This window comes from Grampus griseus (genome assembly GCF_964374135.1).
Source record: "Grampus griseus genome assembly, chromosome: 8".
NCBI classification, from domain to species: Eukaryota; Metazoa; Chordata; class Mammalia; order Artiodactyla; family Delphinidae; genus Grampus; species Grampus griseus.
The window spans coordinates 68,513,866-68,531,074 of record NC_139002.1 but is presented as its reverse complement, the minus strand read 5'-3'; the positions used below and the strand labels follow the sequence as shown (position 1 = coordinate 68,531,074).

The window sequence follows — 17,209 nt, the reverse complement described above, 5'->3', positions numbered from 1 at the left end:
GGGTGTGAGCTTCGAGGTTGGGGACTGTGTCTTTCATTTTTCTGTTTGTGTAGTCCAGCATGTGACACACAGTAGGCTCAGTAAAGTTGAGTGACCGAAACTCTATTACCGGCACCTTCTGCCACAAGAAGCAATAATATCCCATCCAGGTTACTGTCGACGTTCCACAGGAGCCCAACTGCAAGAGCTCCAGATGGCACACCGGTTCCCGCCAACCCAGCGTTTAAAAACAGACAGCTGCGGACTCTAGGCAATAGAAGGTGGCCCTCACTAGGACCGCCTTTCCTCAACCCAGGCGGGTTAATACCCGCCAGCTGAGCCGCCAAAGGCGAGTTTGGAGTTCGCTCAGTTGAGGGAAACGCTTTCCTTGAGTAAACTCAGCGTCCTTGAGGTATTCTCCAACTCTGGGCTGGAGACGCTGTCCGCTTTTTTCTAACGGTGACAGGAAATCAAGGAAAAACGTGGGATTCAAAGATTTGGGGGGTAACTCTGCTCGCAGCCACTCAGATTCGAAGCTTGCGGTTGATCCCGACCTGACGTCTGTGAGGACCCGCGCCTTACACTCTGCGTCGCCTACCCCCAGGCTCAACGCCCACCCCATGCAGCCACTCCCTCAACCGCCCGCCCTCTTCGCGCCCCGCCCAACTCCTGAGCGGCGAGCCACCATTCTCGCGAGAACTCAGCTAATCTCGCCTTTTTGAACAGCGGGATCTCGCGAGAAGCAGCTTAGGAGCCGGCCTGTAACCTGCTGGGGCGGCTCTTCTAGTCGCAGCTGCCGCAGCGTCCGCCGCCTCAGACACCTCCGGACGGATTCAGTTGTGGGGGAAGCGGAGGTGTCGCTGGCCCCGGCCTGTGCCTGGACACTCAAGGGGGACTACAGGTTCGAGGGTGACTGGACTCAGCTGGAGAACTCGGTGGGGGCGGCGTTGGAGGCTGGGCTTTGGTGGGGACGGAGGGCGAGTTTGGGCTTGAGAGCCGGACTCCTCTGGTGGTGGTCTGGACGTCCCGGACCCTGCTAGGGGACCGTGGGTGAGGTTCTGTGCTCTGGCCGCTGGCGCCCAGTTCGGAGAGGCAGGGAAGGGAGTTGGGTTTCGGGGGTGCTGTTTTTGGGTTGGGAGTCCTGAGGCCTTTCCCCGGAGATGAAGGCGGTACCCTTAACCCTCCTTAACAGGGCAGAGGAACAGTTGTGCGCCGCCCCTTTTCTGTCATCCTGGGTTAACGCCGCGAGGTCCTGAGGAGGGTGCATCACAGTAGGAGCTAAGGTGGCCCGAGTCTCGCTTTGGGTGAAGAGTGAGACCCCAATAAGGTGTTAAGTGGTTTTATGCTGTAATGGTATCACGTGCGGTAACGCTTTGTTTTCCCCAAACTTGCACAGAAAAGCTGCTTATTTTTTTCTTTTTCAGATTCAAGTCTCCTAACACCCTTTATCCTCGGGAATGGGGTGCAGGGAGGTGAGACATCACTTAGTGATTTGTTAGTGTGGGCGCAATGTGACCATCACTGGGCTTCACAGATTTCGTACTAATCTTTCTCCTCAGTATTTTGAGTTCATGATAAGTCACTAGTCCTGACATGCTAAAGATAGAGCATCACTCGCTTGTCGCTTTATGCACTTAGCATATAAAATTTACTTAAATGTTTTTTAATCTTTAAGAGTCTTCATGCTTTTTATTTATATTAACAATATCAGAGAAAAATCACAGTATATTGATTTTCTTTGGACAACTGGGTACACCCCCCCCTACAATTTGATCAAGACTTTAGAGAGGGAGTTACAGATAAATTTTGAATGAAATAGATTGTAGAAATTGGTATAAGAGATATAATAAGGAGTGCAACTATACCAGCCAAAAAAGTTTCTGTACTGGAGAGCCCGTCCAGGACTGAAGCCCAAGCCTTGAAAATGAGGACTCTAGTTGTCATTAGAATACAAAGCGGAAAGCAGTAGAAAATACTTGGGGGAGGATTTGATGGTGGATAAAGACTGTTAAAAAAGTGTGTGAGGAGAATTATTTTTGAAGGTGTAAATGTGTTTCATAAATTTCCTAACATTTCTCAGAGTTTATGACCTAACTGCTATTACACATAAAAAAGTGGGAAGGAAGGTTCTGAAGCATGGAGTATGGCAAGGAACCATGGAGTCAGGAAAGCTTTCAGTGTCTTGACAATGTTTTTGGGATTTCACCTTTTTTTTTCTCCCAAAAAAACTTTCAGATGGGCTTTTTACATTCTGTATGTCACCCTTCCACCAATCTGAATTTTTTTCTTTCTCAACCTTTCTTCTAAGCCTTGTGAAAGTTTTTTATTATTAACCATGGAGTTACAAACCAGTATGTCCTGCTTTATGGCTTTTTACATTAGGTGGCTTAGTGAAGTGTTGAAGTGATCTGGAAAATATTATGCACCTTTCAGAGGAATAGGTTATGAATAGCAAACTCACATGCCTCCAGATACTACACATAAGAAAATAAAAATGAGTGAAATACACTAAAGAGTTTATGCCTCATCTAAGAGGGATATCCAGTTCTCACGTTCACCTGATCAGTGCCATAATGAATATGGGCCCAGTGTTCAGCCTTCTCAAGAGAACACAGGAAATCTAAATTTTTGCTTGCGGGTCTCCTGACTTTTAAAAATATTGACAGCTACTCGAAACAGTTAAAAATAACTTCATGTGGCCCAAGCAAACCCAAACCTGTCAGTAGTTGTATCCTGCTCTCCAGGTTTGGACCTGTGTTATGAGTAAGAATTAATAAATTTTACAACTGGAAAAAAAAGATTTAAAGTAAGTATGCCAATTAGTTTGGAATTTCAGACCTAGGAGTAATTGGGGGAAAATGTCAACTCTTAATTGAAAACAGGTGAGTTTAATAGGCAAGTTTAATAGCCTTTAAATATGGTAGGGCAGATTGAACTGATACTTAGTAATATTTTAACTGGAAATAACTGAAGAAAAACCCTCTCAGTATATATGGTTTAATAACTGAGGGTTCTGAGCAAAGCAAAGGTATCTTGTAAGGGAATTGATTTATTGAGAAGCCCTTTATTGTATTTGCGATTAATATGTAAAATAAATCTAGAAGACCCTCTACTGACTCATCTATGGTTTTGAATGTTTACTGTTTGCTGTACCATCACACTTTGTCTTCCCAGTAATTGACTTTTATTGGAAGCAATATTGATTCCTTGGATTTTATTCCGTGGCTGATGGTGCAGGGGGGAGGGGCATCGTGAGGGGAAGAAATGGGAAGGGGAAAGTGTGAGGTGAAGCAAGCACTCATGTGCTTCTCTTTTACATTGTGCATTACAAGATTGATTTGAGTTAGCTAGTTTTTCTTGTTAAGAAGAATAGGTACTTTGATTGATTAAACACAGTGCCTTATACATAGGAGAGCTTAATGATATTTGTGGAATTGAGCCCAGTGGATTAAACCACATTTATCCATTAGTGGGAAGTACTTTAATCACATAATCTGATTCATTCTTAGTTGGGCTGCGGGGAATGGGAGTTTAGAGGTCAGTCCTAGGAAAGAAGTGAATCTTAGGCTTATAGAGGGCAAGGTGAAGTCTTCCATGGGAGTAAGGGTGAGAAAGGAGGCTAGGTGAAGGAGAGAGTTTGAAAAAGCAAGATAGAAATGGTCAAGTACCACTTAGTCTACCGTGCAGTTTTACAAAGAGCTCTGCTTTTTACAACTAAATTTATCATAACTTATGCAAAGACTACATAGAATATTGTTTTTTTTAATAGATCTTCATTGGAGTATAATTGCTTCACAATACTGTGTTAGTTTCTGTTGTACAGCAAAGCGAATCAGCCACATGCATACACATGTCCCCATATCCCCTCCCTCTTGAGCCTTCCTCCCATCCTCCCTATCCCACCCCTAGGTCATGGCAAAGCACCGAGCGGATCTCCCTGTGCTATGCTGCTGCTTCCCACCAGTCAGCTATTTTACATTCGGTAGTGTATATATGTCGTTGCTACTCTCACTTCGCCTCAGCTTCCCCCTCCCACCCCAAGTCCTCAAGTCCATCCTCTATGATCCTCTATGTCTACCTCTTTATTCCTACCCTGCAACTAGGTTCATCAGTACCTTTTTTTTTTCTAGATTCCATATATATGCGTTAGCATACGGTATTTGTTTTTCTCTTTCTGACTTCACTCTGTATGGCAGACTCTAGGTGTGTCCACCTCACTACAAATAACTCAGTTTTGTTCCTTTTTATGGATGAGTGACATTCCATTGTATATATGCGCCACATCTTTATCCATTCATCTGTTCACCCACCTCCTAGAGTAACGAAATAGAGTATTGGTTTTTAATCAGGACTACTTTGGGAGTTTGCAGACTTAGTTTTCTTTCTTTTAGCCCAGTCTTCTTAGGTCAAGTTAGTCTAATACCTCTTCACCCAATCCTTGCCTCTCTCTGGTGTGGGAAGTGAAATAGGAGAAGATGTGTATTCTGTGAGATGTTCCTCTTTGAGAGTTTAAAAAACATCCTGAAGAATCTGTTATGTATTTTTGGAGATTATGTTTGTTGAAGGAAGAACCATCATTTTCCTCGCCCCATGTTTCTACATGACTTGTAAAGTAAGGAAGTTCTCTTGGAAGTAGCTTTCCCCCTTCTTTCAACTCCTTGGGTGAGATGCCCTCTCAAGGAAGGATTAGGTGAGGACTGGAGAAGGAATTGAGTATGCTTTTGCTCAGTGACAATCTGGTTCTGTTTTTAGAGCTCTCAATTCTTAGGACATAACATTCTCTACTCCCCTGTAGGGTGGATTTATCTGAGCAGCCTGGACCCTATGAGGGAGAAGAAAATAAACATACAGTTCTAAGTTTAATTTACAATTGAAGTTAATAGGTAGCTGTTTTGGCCACTGATTTCAGCTATAATTTTACCTTTGTCTGACTCCTTTGTTTCTTTGTTGGTTATAAACCCACAGTAAGGGAGAAGGATGCTCATTAATGGAAGAAGAACTATTTTGAAATCTTGTCTCCTCTTGGATAGAATGTTTATTAGGGTTTAAGCTAATGTTGCATTTCCCTACTATGGCTTGCTCTGGTTTGCTTTGGCATCTTGAAACTGAGAACTGCCTTGTTAAGCAGGTAGCAATCTAGAGCTCAGAGGTGGAAAGTAAGCAATCAGAATTCAAAGAGATCCTCTTTGGGAGAGGATTAAGAGGTTGGTAAATGTTCGATGTAAGCAGTGAGAATACAATGAGCTAAAATACTTGAAATAGTAGAAACTTGACATTAAAGAGGAAAGATTTTATGTGGAATATGTGACCTTATGTCACAGAAGATTTCTGAAGATTTGTAAGATGCTAAAAGGTATCTATGCCAATAAAAGCATCTTTTTAAATCCTAATTAATAGTTTAATTATATTTTTCTGTTTAAAAATGTAAGGTATCTGATTACATGGTACTTTTATCTTTGTAGTTGAAATGAATGGTCTGTTAGTACTTTTGGTCATGAACTGAAATTAACATTTGTTATTTGGTTGAGGGTGAGTCTGTCATAGTGAAGTACTAATTGAAGTACTTGATTAGAAACTATGAATAACACTTTTCTAAGGTCATTTAACATTGTAATCATACTTTTCTTTTCATTGTAATCATACTTGGAATACCTTATTTGGGATCACTTAGATCTGTGTTTAAAGCCGACTGTTAGCTTTATGACATAAGTTACTTAACTACTCTGAGCTGTTGTTGGGTCACATGAAAAATGGAGGTAGAACACAATTGTCAGGAGTTTAAGAATGAAATTAAATAAAATATACACAAGGGCTATGTAAATAGTAAAGTGAATATAACTTGTTAGCACTTTGTACTGTGTTTATGCTCAGAAAATAGCATACTGTCTGGTGATCTTAAGACACATCAGGGGAATTTACATTTACATCTAGCTGTCTCATTTGTAGGGAACAAATTCAAATGGCTATTTGCAGCCTTGACAATATGACTCTTCCACTGGAAATTACAAAAGTTTTTTTTTCTTTTTCTTTATTCTAGTCCACAATGAACAGGAGGAACCTCTTTCTTTTCATGTTGGCATTGACTATCCATTGACACATCTGGTATTCTAAGTAATCTTTTAAAAATTGAAATATAGTTGATGTACAATATTATGTTAATTTCAGGTATACTACATAGTGATTTGACATTTGCATATATTGTGAAATGACAATAAGTCCATTAACTATCTGTCCTGATAAAACTTACTGTATAATAGTACTGACCATATCCTTATGCTGTATATTACGTCTCTGTGGCTTGTTTCGTAACTGGAGGATTGTACCTCTTAATCCCCTTCACCTATTTCAACCCCCACCTGTCTCCCCTCTGGATACCACCTGTTTGTTCTCTGTATCTGTGAGTCTGTTTTCATTTTGTTTTGTTTTTTAGATTCCACATATAAGTGAGATCATATGGTATTTGACTTATTTCATTATAGTATAATATCCTCTAGATCCATCCATGTTGTTGCAAATGGCAAGGCTTCTTTTTTTTAATGGCTGAAAAATATTCCGCTGTATTTATATACCACATCTTCTTTATCCATTCGTCTATTGATGGGAACTTAGGTTGCTTCCATACCTTGGCTCTTGTAAATAATGCTTCATTGAACATAGGGTGCACATATTTTTTCAAATTGGTGTTTTTGTCTTCTTCAGGTAAATACCCAGAAGTTAAATTGCTGGATCATATGGCAGTTCTATTTTTAATTTTTTGAGAAACCTCTATACTGTTTTTCCTTCTGGCTGTACCAGTTTACATTTCCACCAACAATGCACGAGGGTTCCCTTTTCTCCATCCTTGCCGATACTTGTTATTTATTGTTTTGTTGATGATAGCCATTCTGACAGGTGTGAGGTGGTATCTCATTGTGGTTTTAATATGATTAGTGATCTTTTCATGTGTCTGTTGGCCAGCTGTATGTCTTCTTTGGGAAGATGTCTAGGTCCTCTGCCTATTTTTTAATTGGGTAGTTTGTTTTTTTGATGTTGAGTTGTATGAATTCTTTGTATATTTTGAATATTAACCCATTGTTGGATATGTTGTTTGCAAATATCTTCTCCCATTCAGTGGGCAGCCTTTTCAGTTTGTTGATAGCTTCCTTTGCTGTACAAAAGCTTTTTAGTTTGATGTAATCATATTTGTTTATTTTTCTTTAGTTTCTCTTGCCTGAGGAGACAGATCCAAGAAAATATTGCTAAGACTTATGTCAGAGAGCTTACTGCCTATGTTTTCTTATAGGAGTTTTATAGTTTCAGGTCTTACATTTAAGTCTTTATTCCATTTTGAGTTTGTTTCGGTATATGCTATGAAAAATTAGTACATTTTGATTGTCTGTATGTAGCTGTCCTGTTCTCCCAACACCATTTATTGAAGAGGCTGTCTTTTACTCATTGTATATTCTTGCCTCATTTGTTGTAGATTAATTGACCATATAAGTGTGAGTCCATTTCTGGGTCCTGTATTCTGTTTGTTGATCTGTATGTCTGCTTTGATTTGTAGTGTAGTTTGAAATCAGGGTGCATGATATTCCAGCTTTGTTCTTCTTTCTCAAGATTGTTGGCTATTTGGGATCTTTTGTTTCCATACAAATTTTAGAATTACTAGTTCTAGTTCTGTGAAAAATACCATTGGTATTTTGATTTAGACTGCCTTGGGTTATATGGTCATTTTAACAATATTAATTTTTCTATGAACATGGTAAATTTTTCCGTTCGTTTGCGTTGTCTTCAGTTTTCTTCAATGTCTTATAGTTTTCTGGGTCCAGGTCTCTTATCTCCTTAGATGTATTCTTAGTTATTTTATTCTATTTGATGCAGTTGTTAATGAGATTGTTTTCTTAATATCTTTTTCTGATAGTTTATTGTTAGTGTATAGAAATGCACAGATTTCTGTATACTGATTTTGTATCTTGCAACTTTACTGAATTTATTAGTTTAGCGGTTTTTAGTAATGTGTTTAGGATTTTCTATACTTAAAACATGTCACCTGTAAACTGGGACAGTTTTATTTCTTCCTTTCTAATTTGGATTCCTTTTAATTCTTTTTCTTGTCTGGTTGCTATGGCTAGGACTGCCAACACTATGTTGAATAAAAGTGCGAGAGTGGGCATCCTTGTCTTGTTCCTGATTTTAGATGAAGTGCTTTCAGCTTTTCACTGTTGAGTATGGTGTTGGCTGTGGTTTTATAATATATGGCCTTTAATATGTTGAGGTATGTTCCTTCTATACCCACTTTGTTGAGAGTTGTTATCATAAATGGATTTGAAATTTGTCACAGGCTTTTTCTGCATCTGTTGAGATGATAATATGATTTTTATTCTTCAGCTTGTTACTGTGGTGTATCACTTTGATTTGCGTTTATTGAAAAATCCTTGTATCCCTGGGATAAATCCCACTTGATCATGGTATATGATTCTTTTTTATGTATTGTTGAATTCAGTTTGCTCATGTTTCGTTGAGAATTTTTGCATCTGTGTTCATCAGAGATACTGGCATGTAATTTACTTTGTGGTATCTTTGCATGGTTTTGGTATCAGGGTGATAATGGCCTTGTATAATGAGTTAAGAAGCATTCCTCCCTCTTCAATTTTTTTGTAATAGTTTAGGAAGGATGAGTGTTAACTCTTCTTTAAATGTTTTGTAGAATCCACCTGTAAAGCTGTCTGCCTGGACTTTTGTTTGTTGGGAGTTTTTGTTTTTTTTAATTGATGCAATTTCATTACTGGTAATTGGTCTGTTCATATTTTTTTATTTCTTCCTGATTCATTTTTGGGAGATTTTTATGTTTCTAGGAATTTATCCATTTCTTCTAGATTGTCCATTTTATTGGCATATATTTGTTCTTAGTAATCTCTTACGATCCTTAGTGTTTCTGTGGTGTCATTTCTGATTTTATTTCTTTCATTTCTGATTTTATTTATTTGGGCCCTCTCTTTCTTGATGAGTCTGGTTAAAAGTTTATCAGTTTTGTTTATCTTTTCAAAGAACTCGTAATTTCATTGGTGTTTACTTTTTTTAAATTTTTAATTTTTTTAGTCTCTATTTCATTTACTTCTGCTCTGATATTTATGATTTCTTTCCTTCTCCTAATTTCGGATTTGTTTGTTCTGCTTTTTCTAGTTCCTTTAGGTGTAAGTTTAGGTTGTTTATTTGAGAGCTTTCTTGTTTCCTGAGGTAGGCTTGTATCACTACAAGCTTCTTTCATAGAACTGCTTTCGATGTGTCCCAGAGATGTGGATTGTTGTATTTCCATTTTCATTTGTTTCCAGGTATTTTTTGATTTCCTCTCTGATTTCCTCAGTAAACCATTGCTTGTTTAGTAGCATGATTTTTTAGCCTTCCCATGTTTGTGTCTTTTGTAGTCTTTTTCTTGTAGTTTGTTTCTAGTCTCATACTGTTTCCAGAAAAGATACTTAATATAATTTCAGTATTCTTAAATTTATTGAGGCTTGTTCTGTGGCCTAGCTTCTGATATGTCCATTTGTGCCAAAAAGAATGTGTATTCTGCTGGTTTTGGATGAAATGTTCTATACATATCTATTAAATCCATCTGGTCTAATGTGTTATTTAAGGCCAATGTTTCCTTATTGATTTTCTGTCTGGATGATCTGTCCATTGATGTAAGTGAGGTGTGAAAGTTTGCTACTGTTATTGTATTAGTGTCAGTTTCTCTGTTTTTGTTTATTAATATTTCTTTTATGTATTTAGGTGCTCCTATGTTGGGTGCATATATATTTACAATTGTTATATCCTCTTGTTGGCTTGACCTGTTTATCATTATATAATGTCCTTCTTTTACTCTTGTTACAGTCTTTGTTTTAAAGTCTATTTTGTCTGATACAAGTATTGATACTCCAGCTTTCTTTTCCTTGCCACTTGCATGGAATACCTTTTTCCATCCCCTCAATATCAGTCTGCATATAACTTTAAATCTGAAGTGAGTCTCTTGTAGGAAGCATATATATGATTTTTTCTTTTTTTTTAATCTGTTCAGCCACTGTCTTTTGAATGGAGCGTTTAGTCCATTTACGTTAATTACTGATAGGTATATACTTTTTCCATTTTAATTCTTTGCTGGTTGCTTTTGTAGTTCTTTGTAGTTCTTCTCTTCTTTTGCTTTCTTCCCTTGTGATTTTTTTTTTTTTTTTTTTGCGTTACGCAGGCCTCTCACTGTTGTGGCCTCTCCCGTTGCGGAGCACAGGCTCTGGACACGCAGGCTCAGTGGCCATGGCTCACGGGCCCAGCCGCTCCGCGGCATGTGGGATCCTCCCAGACCAGGATTGCACCTGTGTCCCCTACATCGGCAGGCGGACTCTTAACCACTGCGCCACCAGGGAAGCCCTTTCCCTTGTGATTTGATGAGTGTCTTTAGTGTTATGTTTGAATTTTATTTTTTTTTGTGTGTATGTATCTATTATAGGTTTTTGGTTTGTGGTTATGATGAGGTTAACAAATAGCTATATGCACGTGTGTGTGTGCACACACACACGTATGTGATTGTTTTAAGTTGATAGATCTCTTAATTTTGAACAGATTCTAACCACCCTGAATTTTTACCCCCTGCACATTTAATATTTTTCACATCATATTTAAAATCTTTTTGTTGTTGTGTCTTATTATGGATATATATTATTACTTTTGTCTTTAGCCTTCCTATTAGCTTTATAATGGTTGATCTATTACCTTTACTGTATGTTTGCCTCTACAAGTGGTATTTTTCCTTTCATAATTTTCATATTTCTAGTGGTGGCCTTTCTGTTTAGAGAAGTTCTTTCAACATTTCTTGTAAAGCTGGTTTAGTGATGCTGACCTCATTTAGGTTTTGCTGGTCTGTAAAAGTCTGTTTCTGCTTCAAATCTGAGTGATAACCTTGCTGGATAGAGTATTCTTGGTTCTAGGTTTTTTTCTTTCATCACTTTGAATATATCAGGCCAGTCACTCTGGCCTGCAGCTTCTTCTGAAAAGCTGATAGTCTTTTCGGAGTTCCTTGTATGTAACTAGTTGGCTTTTCTTTCACTGCCTTTAAGATTCTTTAACTTTTGCCATTTTAATTATAATTTGTTTTGGTGTGGACATCTTTGGGTTCATCTTGTTTGGGACTTTCTGTGCTTCCTGAACCTGAGTGTCTTTTCCTTTCCTAGGTTAGGGATATTTTCAGCTGTTATGTATTCAAGTAAGTTCTCTGCCCTCTGTCTCTCCCTCTTCTCCTTCTGGGACCCCTATAATGTTAGTATGCTTTATGTTGTCCCAGAGGTCTCTTAAACTAAGCTTATTTTTAAAAATTCTCTTTTGTTTTTTTCTCTTCAGCATGGGTGATTTCCAGTACTGTCTTCCAGATTGCTGATCTGTTTTGCTGTATGATCTAATGTACTGTTGGTTTCTTGTAGTGTATTTTTTATTTCACTTTATTGTATCTGTTTGGTCCTTCTTTGTATTTTCCAGCTATCTGTTTGGTTCTTCTTTGTATTTTGCAGCTATTTCCAGCTTCTCACCATGTTCATTCATTCTTCTCCTGAGTTTGTTGACTATCTTTATGATCACTACCTACCTTGAACTCTTTATCAGGTAGATTGTTTGTCTTCACTTCATTTAGTTCTTTTTCTGAGGCTATACGTCTTGTTCACTCATTTGGAATATATTCCTCTATCTCCTCATTTGGCCAAATCGCTGTATTTCTTTTGGTGTATTAGGTAGGCTGCTTATGTTTCCTGATCTTGAAGTGGCCTCATGTAGGAGATGTCCTATGGGGCCCAGCAGCACACTCCACTCTGGTCACCAGAGCTCTATGCTCTAGAGGTGCCTCTTATGTAGGCTGCATGAACCTTTATGTTGTGCTGGGGCTGAGTACTGTGATTGTGCTGGTAGGCAGGGCTGTCTGCTGTCCAGTTAGCTGTGCCTTATGTGGTGGCTGCAAGCCTCCCGGAGGGCAGGGTTGGCTTCTTGTGTGGCTCTCTACAGGGCCTGGTGGGCACAGGGCTGGTGCTGGCTCATTGGAGGGTTGTGTTGGGTCCCTGGCACTAATTGGCTAGAGGGAGGATTCCAAAATGGAGCTTGTCTGTACAGGTGTTATCATGGTAGAACAAGCTCCACAAAATGGCTGTTGCCATCATTTCCTCCCCCAAGGGGTGTCCCATTTGCCTCCTACCTCTCTGGGAGGCTCTCCAAGATCAGCAGGTGGGTCTCGCCCAAGCTCCTTTCAAACTGTTGTCTCTGGTCTGGGACTTGGAGCATGTTGAGATTATGTGTGCTCCCTTTAAGAGCAGAGTCTGTTTCCTAACACCCCTTCCCCACCTCCCATGCTCCCAAATATAAGCTCTCCTGTTTTCAAAGCTAGACATTCTGGGGGCTTGTTTCCTGGTGCACAACCCCTTGGACTGGGGAACCTGCTGTGGGGCTTGGACCCATTGCTCCTTGGGGAGGACCAGTTGTGATATTCCTCCCATTTGTGGGTTGCTGACTGAGTGATGTGGGTCCTGACAATACTGTGTCTCCGCCCCTCCTACCCCTCTCATGTCGTTCCTTTATATCTTTAGTTTTGGAAAATCTTTTCTGCTAATCTTCAGGTTGTTCTTGTAGATAGTCGCTCTGTAAGTAGTTGTAATTTTGGTGTGTCCGTGGACAGAGATGAGTTCAGGGTCTTCCTACTATACCATCTTGGCCATCTCCTTTATTCTCTGTAATTTGAATGCCAGGTGGAACAGTAGAGAAAAGAGAATATATTGTAGAGAGAAATGGCATGACATTTTAAAAACCGTCTATTGGGATACTGTTAACATCTCTAAAAATTTTTTTATTTTTATTAATTTGGCTTATTTTTCTTTAAGATCTTTGACTGTCATTGCTGGTAGCAGATGAATAGAAAATTATCCTGAGTTTTCTATTTGTGGACTATGTTAAAAATAAATTTAAAAGCTCAGATACCTGAGGAAGTATCTCAGGGCATAATTGTGCAACAAAATGTTTTTATACTTTTCTCATTCTTAGATGGTCATGCAAATAGTGCTGAATTATTTTAAAGGTAATTATTTCATTCAGGGCAGTTTGCTTTATACAATGCAGGATTGAATTTTATTTTTCTCACATCTTGAGAGCAAGCAATGCAGTCTGCTCTGTCCTTTTGTCTCCTAATTTGTTAATTTAGAATTTTCCTAAAGAAGTTCCTGTAAGATGGGTAACTGTGGGACACTATTATTTTCTTCTTGTTGAATATTCCAAATTGCGTGAGTTTCTCTTTTCAAAGAGAGAATATTTAGTTATTAAGAGACTAGTGAAGTTATAAAACTGTAATACTGGAAGTATTTTAAAATCATTAATACTCTAGTGTTTGGAAGAGATAACTAAACTGCAGATTAGGCCTCATTACCTGAGTTTGATAAAACTTATTTATTGTACCATATGAAGAAAACAGCAAAACTTCCATTTTTACTTATTTTTTTAACTCAATCTCTTTTTCGTTTTCATTTTTTGTGTATGTGTAATATATACATAGTACTATTTATATACATGTATGTGCATTGTTTATATATGTATGTGCAGCTACTCAAGTTAGTTGAATTGAAAACATTAAGAAAGGGAAAAAGTGTCATATTTTAGAATAAGAGTGATATGACATCTTTGATCATCTTTGCTTCCCTAGTGAATGATACTTTTTAACAGTAGCCTTGAATACTTGTTGGTTTTGAAATTGTTTTATGAGTACTTTGAAAAATTACTTATAAAAGTAGATTATTTGGAGTAATTTCTTTCTGAATATGAACGTGCAATGTATTGCATGCAATTTGGGACAGTCACCAAAAAGCAAAGAAGAAAATGGCATCTTAATCCCATGACCCAATGATAATTGCTTCCAGTCATAAACACATGTATACACATACACGTGCATACACACACACAATTGGGATCATTCTGTATGTAATGACTTAAATTTTTTATTTTGAGAAATTAAAATAATATAACAAATACATAACTAGATTTAAAAATGAACATTCCCTTCCTCCTCCCCTTCCCCCTTTCCCTCTCCTTCCCCTTCCACTATAAATTCTTTGATAAACATATTTCTCAGGATAAAAATTTAAAAGTGGGATTCTTGTGTTAAAATGTGTGATACCCTTCAGGTTTTACAGTTTATATTCCCACAAGCCTGAGTAGCCTTTTCCCCTCTTCTTTAGCCATCACTGGTTATCATGAAAACAAACCAAGAAATCTTTGACAATTTGATCAGTTAAACATCTCACATTTAACTTGGGTTTCTTATATTACTAGTGAGGTTGAATATTTCCTCTTTTCCCCTTTTTGGCAGCCAGTATTCTTTTTGTAAATTGCTAACTTAATGAACTCTGTGTGTTTTTCCATCACAGTGTTCAGATTTTTTTAATATGGATTTATAAATATTCCTTATATTTAAGATTAAAATCTTATCTATTTGTTATATACATTTTTATAGCTTTTCATTTATCTTTTATAGTTTGAATTTTTATGTAGTCTAACCTAATGCTTTTTGAAAGTGGTCTGCAGTCCCAATTCTGATCCCTGATGAAGTTTTCACTAGTCTTTGTTGCAAATGTGAGCATAAAGTGTCTGACTGCACGTTCCTGTTTCTCATATTTTTTTTCCTCTGATTTGAGGCTTAGAAATTCCTTCTTTATTCTGAGAGTCAGATAAATGTTCATTTATATTTTTTTCTTAATTCTTTATGGTTTTGTGTTCTACTTTTATTTTTTTTTAATAATGTGGAATTTGGGAGAGATAATATGTGAGGAAGGAAAGGATCTTCTGCCGAAATAGTTGATCAATATTTTAGAACCTCTCTATCTAACCTTGAATCTGTCATCTAGCTATCTGTCTCTTAGTGATTTGAAATGTGACCAGTAGCACTTTTTATTTTCTGGGCATAGCGTTTTGATGGGTTGTGTATTAAACTTGAGAGACAGTATAGTATGGTGGAAGAAGCACTGAATTTGACTGTACAGATATGTATTTGAGTCCTGGTTTATTTATTAGCTATGTGACATAGGCAAATAACATAATCCCTTTAAGCCAGTTTCTCAGTTTTTAAAAAGAAATCACCTTTATATAATAGAGGATACCTCTTGTGTTTTGTAGGCTTGATATATGGATTAGCGTAGAAAATGTATATGAAAATCCACCTTATTATCCAAGGCTTCCTGAATTAGATAATAGCATCTAGCTCCTGTACCTCTATCCTGCTTGAAAAATCTCACTGCATATTTTGGTATAGTTCATTTAGTGCTGAGGCATATCTCATACCTACCACCAGTCTGGTAACCTTTCCAAAGGAGGATGGTTTGAGCTTATTGTTCGGAACCCATTCTGATATGTATTGGTCATTGCTTATTATTCTATCATATATGGTAGTAACAGCCACATATGGCTATTCAAATTTAAGTGAATTAAAATAGAAAATTGAAAATTCATTTCATCAATTGTACATTTCAGGTGTTTTATAGCTACATGTAGCCAGTGGCTACTTTTTGGACAGTGCAGACGTAGAACATTTCTATTATCAGACAAAGTTCTGTTGGGTAATACTTCAGTCTAGAACTTGAATCATACTTAGGGCCTTTTCTAGCCTATTGAATTGAGGGCAGGTAAACAAGCAAAAATCTGAAAGGAATGGAAGGTAATGGGTTAATGAATGGGTCAAAATGCAACAGCATATTAAAAGTTATATGAAAAATGTAACTTATTAAAAAAGCCTCTCAGAGGGAAAAAGAAAACATTGTTTGAGTCTGACTTTGTTTAAAGGGTCATGGAGGAAAAAATAAAACATTGTTTGAGTCTGACTTTGTTTAAAGGGTGCTGGTTCTTAGGAGTTGAATGTAATCTCCTTTGATTTAGGCACTTCATCAGCTTATTGGAGATTTGCCTATATTAAATTTTACGTCAAGGTGATTTGCTTCAACTAAGATGTTTCCGGTTTTGAAGGCAATACTAGTTAGTCATAGAAGAAAAGGAAAAATAGGGACATATGCATAGAAAATAAAACATTAAGTTTTTTTAGAAAATTAAAAAAATCATATATGCTTTTTAGTGAGTTTTAAGAATTTAGCACTATAAACAGCATCTAGTTCATTATAATGCTAATTATGTAATGTAGGTATTTAGAAAATGCCTAAGATAGGGAAAGATTTTCAAACATTGATTGAGCTGTTTAAGGTGGGTGGGGGAATAAATGAAATGGTTCTTGAAGTGTTAATGTCTTAAACAAGAAATCAGCAAAATTTCAGTAGAAATTCTATAACAGTAATAAAATCAATGAACTCAGAGATTTTATCTCCAGGTCACCTCTGGAAGATCAAGGGCTGAATATGAGCTGACTTTGGAAGTCTTACATTTTGGTGGATTTGATAAGGAATTCCTTTAAATAGACAAAGTACCCTACTTTTAGTGGAAAATTCATGCAGTTTTATTAAATCTGTTTGTTAGTGTATCCCTAGCAGTTAGCAAAATGCCTGAAAAGGTACTAAGTACTCAATGAATAGATTTTGAATGAAAGCATAAGTCAATTGAATTTGATATCCTGGAACTAGTTACATAAAATTTAGTCAGATATAATCTAACTGATATAATCAGGATACAAAAATATCCTGAATAAAGTTCTCAGCTTTATTTACTTGCCTTATTTTAACTGCAGCAAATAAGAAAAATATAAGTCTTGACATTTGAAAGTGCTTCTATGAGATTTAGGCAGCTTTGAGGAATCTTTTGGGGAATATTAGGAGTCATTTGATAATATCTTTAAAAATGTTTCCAGGGGTATTTGTTATGTTCCCTCTTTTAACACCATTTTCTTAGTGTATAGTTCCTAAGAGCAAGTATTAGCATTAGATACTTCTTGCTCGTTTGAGGATGAGATTCACATGATTGGTGGGTATGATTATACAATATTATTCTTTTTAAAGACAAGCAACTAAGTTAAAGACTCCCTATAAATCTTCATAATTTGCATTTCCTCTTCTCTAGTGTATTCTGTTAAATGAAATGCCTTTGGTTTCTTTCATCTTAATTTTATTAATGAGAACATTTTGTAAAAGTTTACATATAGCGTGTATACTAAGCTGTGGGAACACACATATGAGTTATCCTTTGTTCTTGCCCTGAAGGAGTCTTACAGTTTAAGGGAAGACATGTGGCAGAAACATATTCTACCAGTGCATAATGATGGAGT

General features: G+C 37.3%; 1 protein-coding gene across 5 annotated transcripts in view; it reads left to right on the top strand.

The window, feature by feature from the left end:
• The first annotated feature begins 711 nt into the window (after positions 1-711).
• BTBD10 (BTB domain containing 10) overlaps positions 712-17,209 on the top strand; it is a 71,758-nt gene continuing 55,260 nt past the window's right edge. For 3 of the 5 annotated variants that reach the window (XM_082660938.1, XM_082660937.1, XM_082660939.1), the window contains exon 1: positions 745-880. The gene's annotated coding sequence lies outside the window, so the exon portion shown is untranslated. Of the gene's footprint in view, positions 881-1,403; positions 1,452-17,209 lie in introns of all 5 variants that reach the window. The other 2 variants (XM_082660941.1, XM_082660940.1) reach the window with 1 other exon arrangement.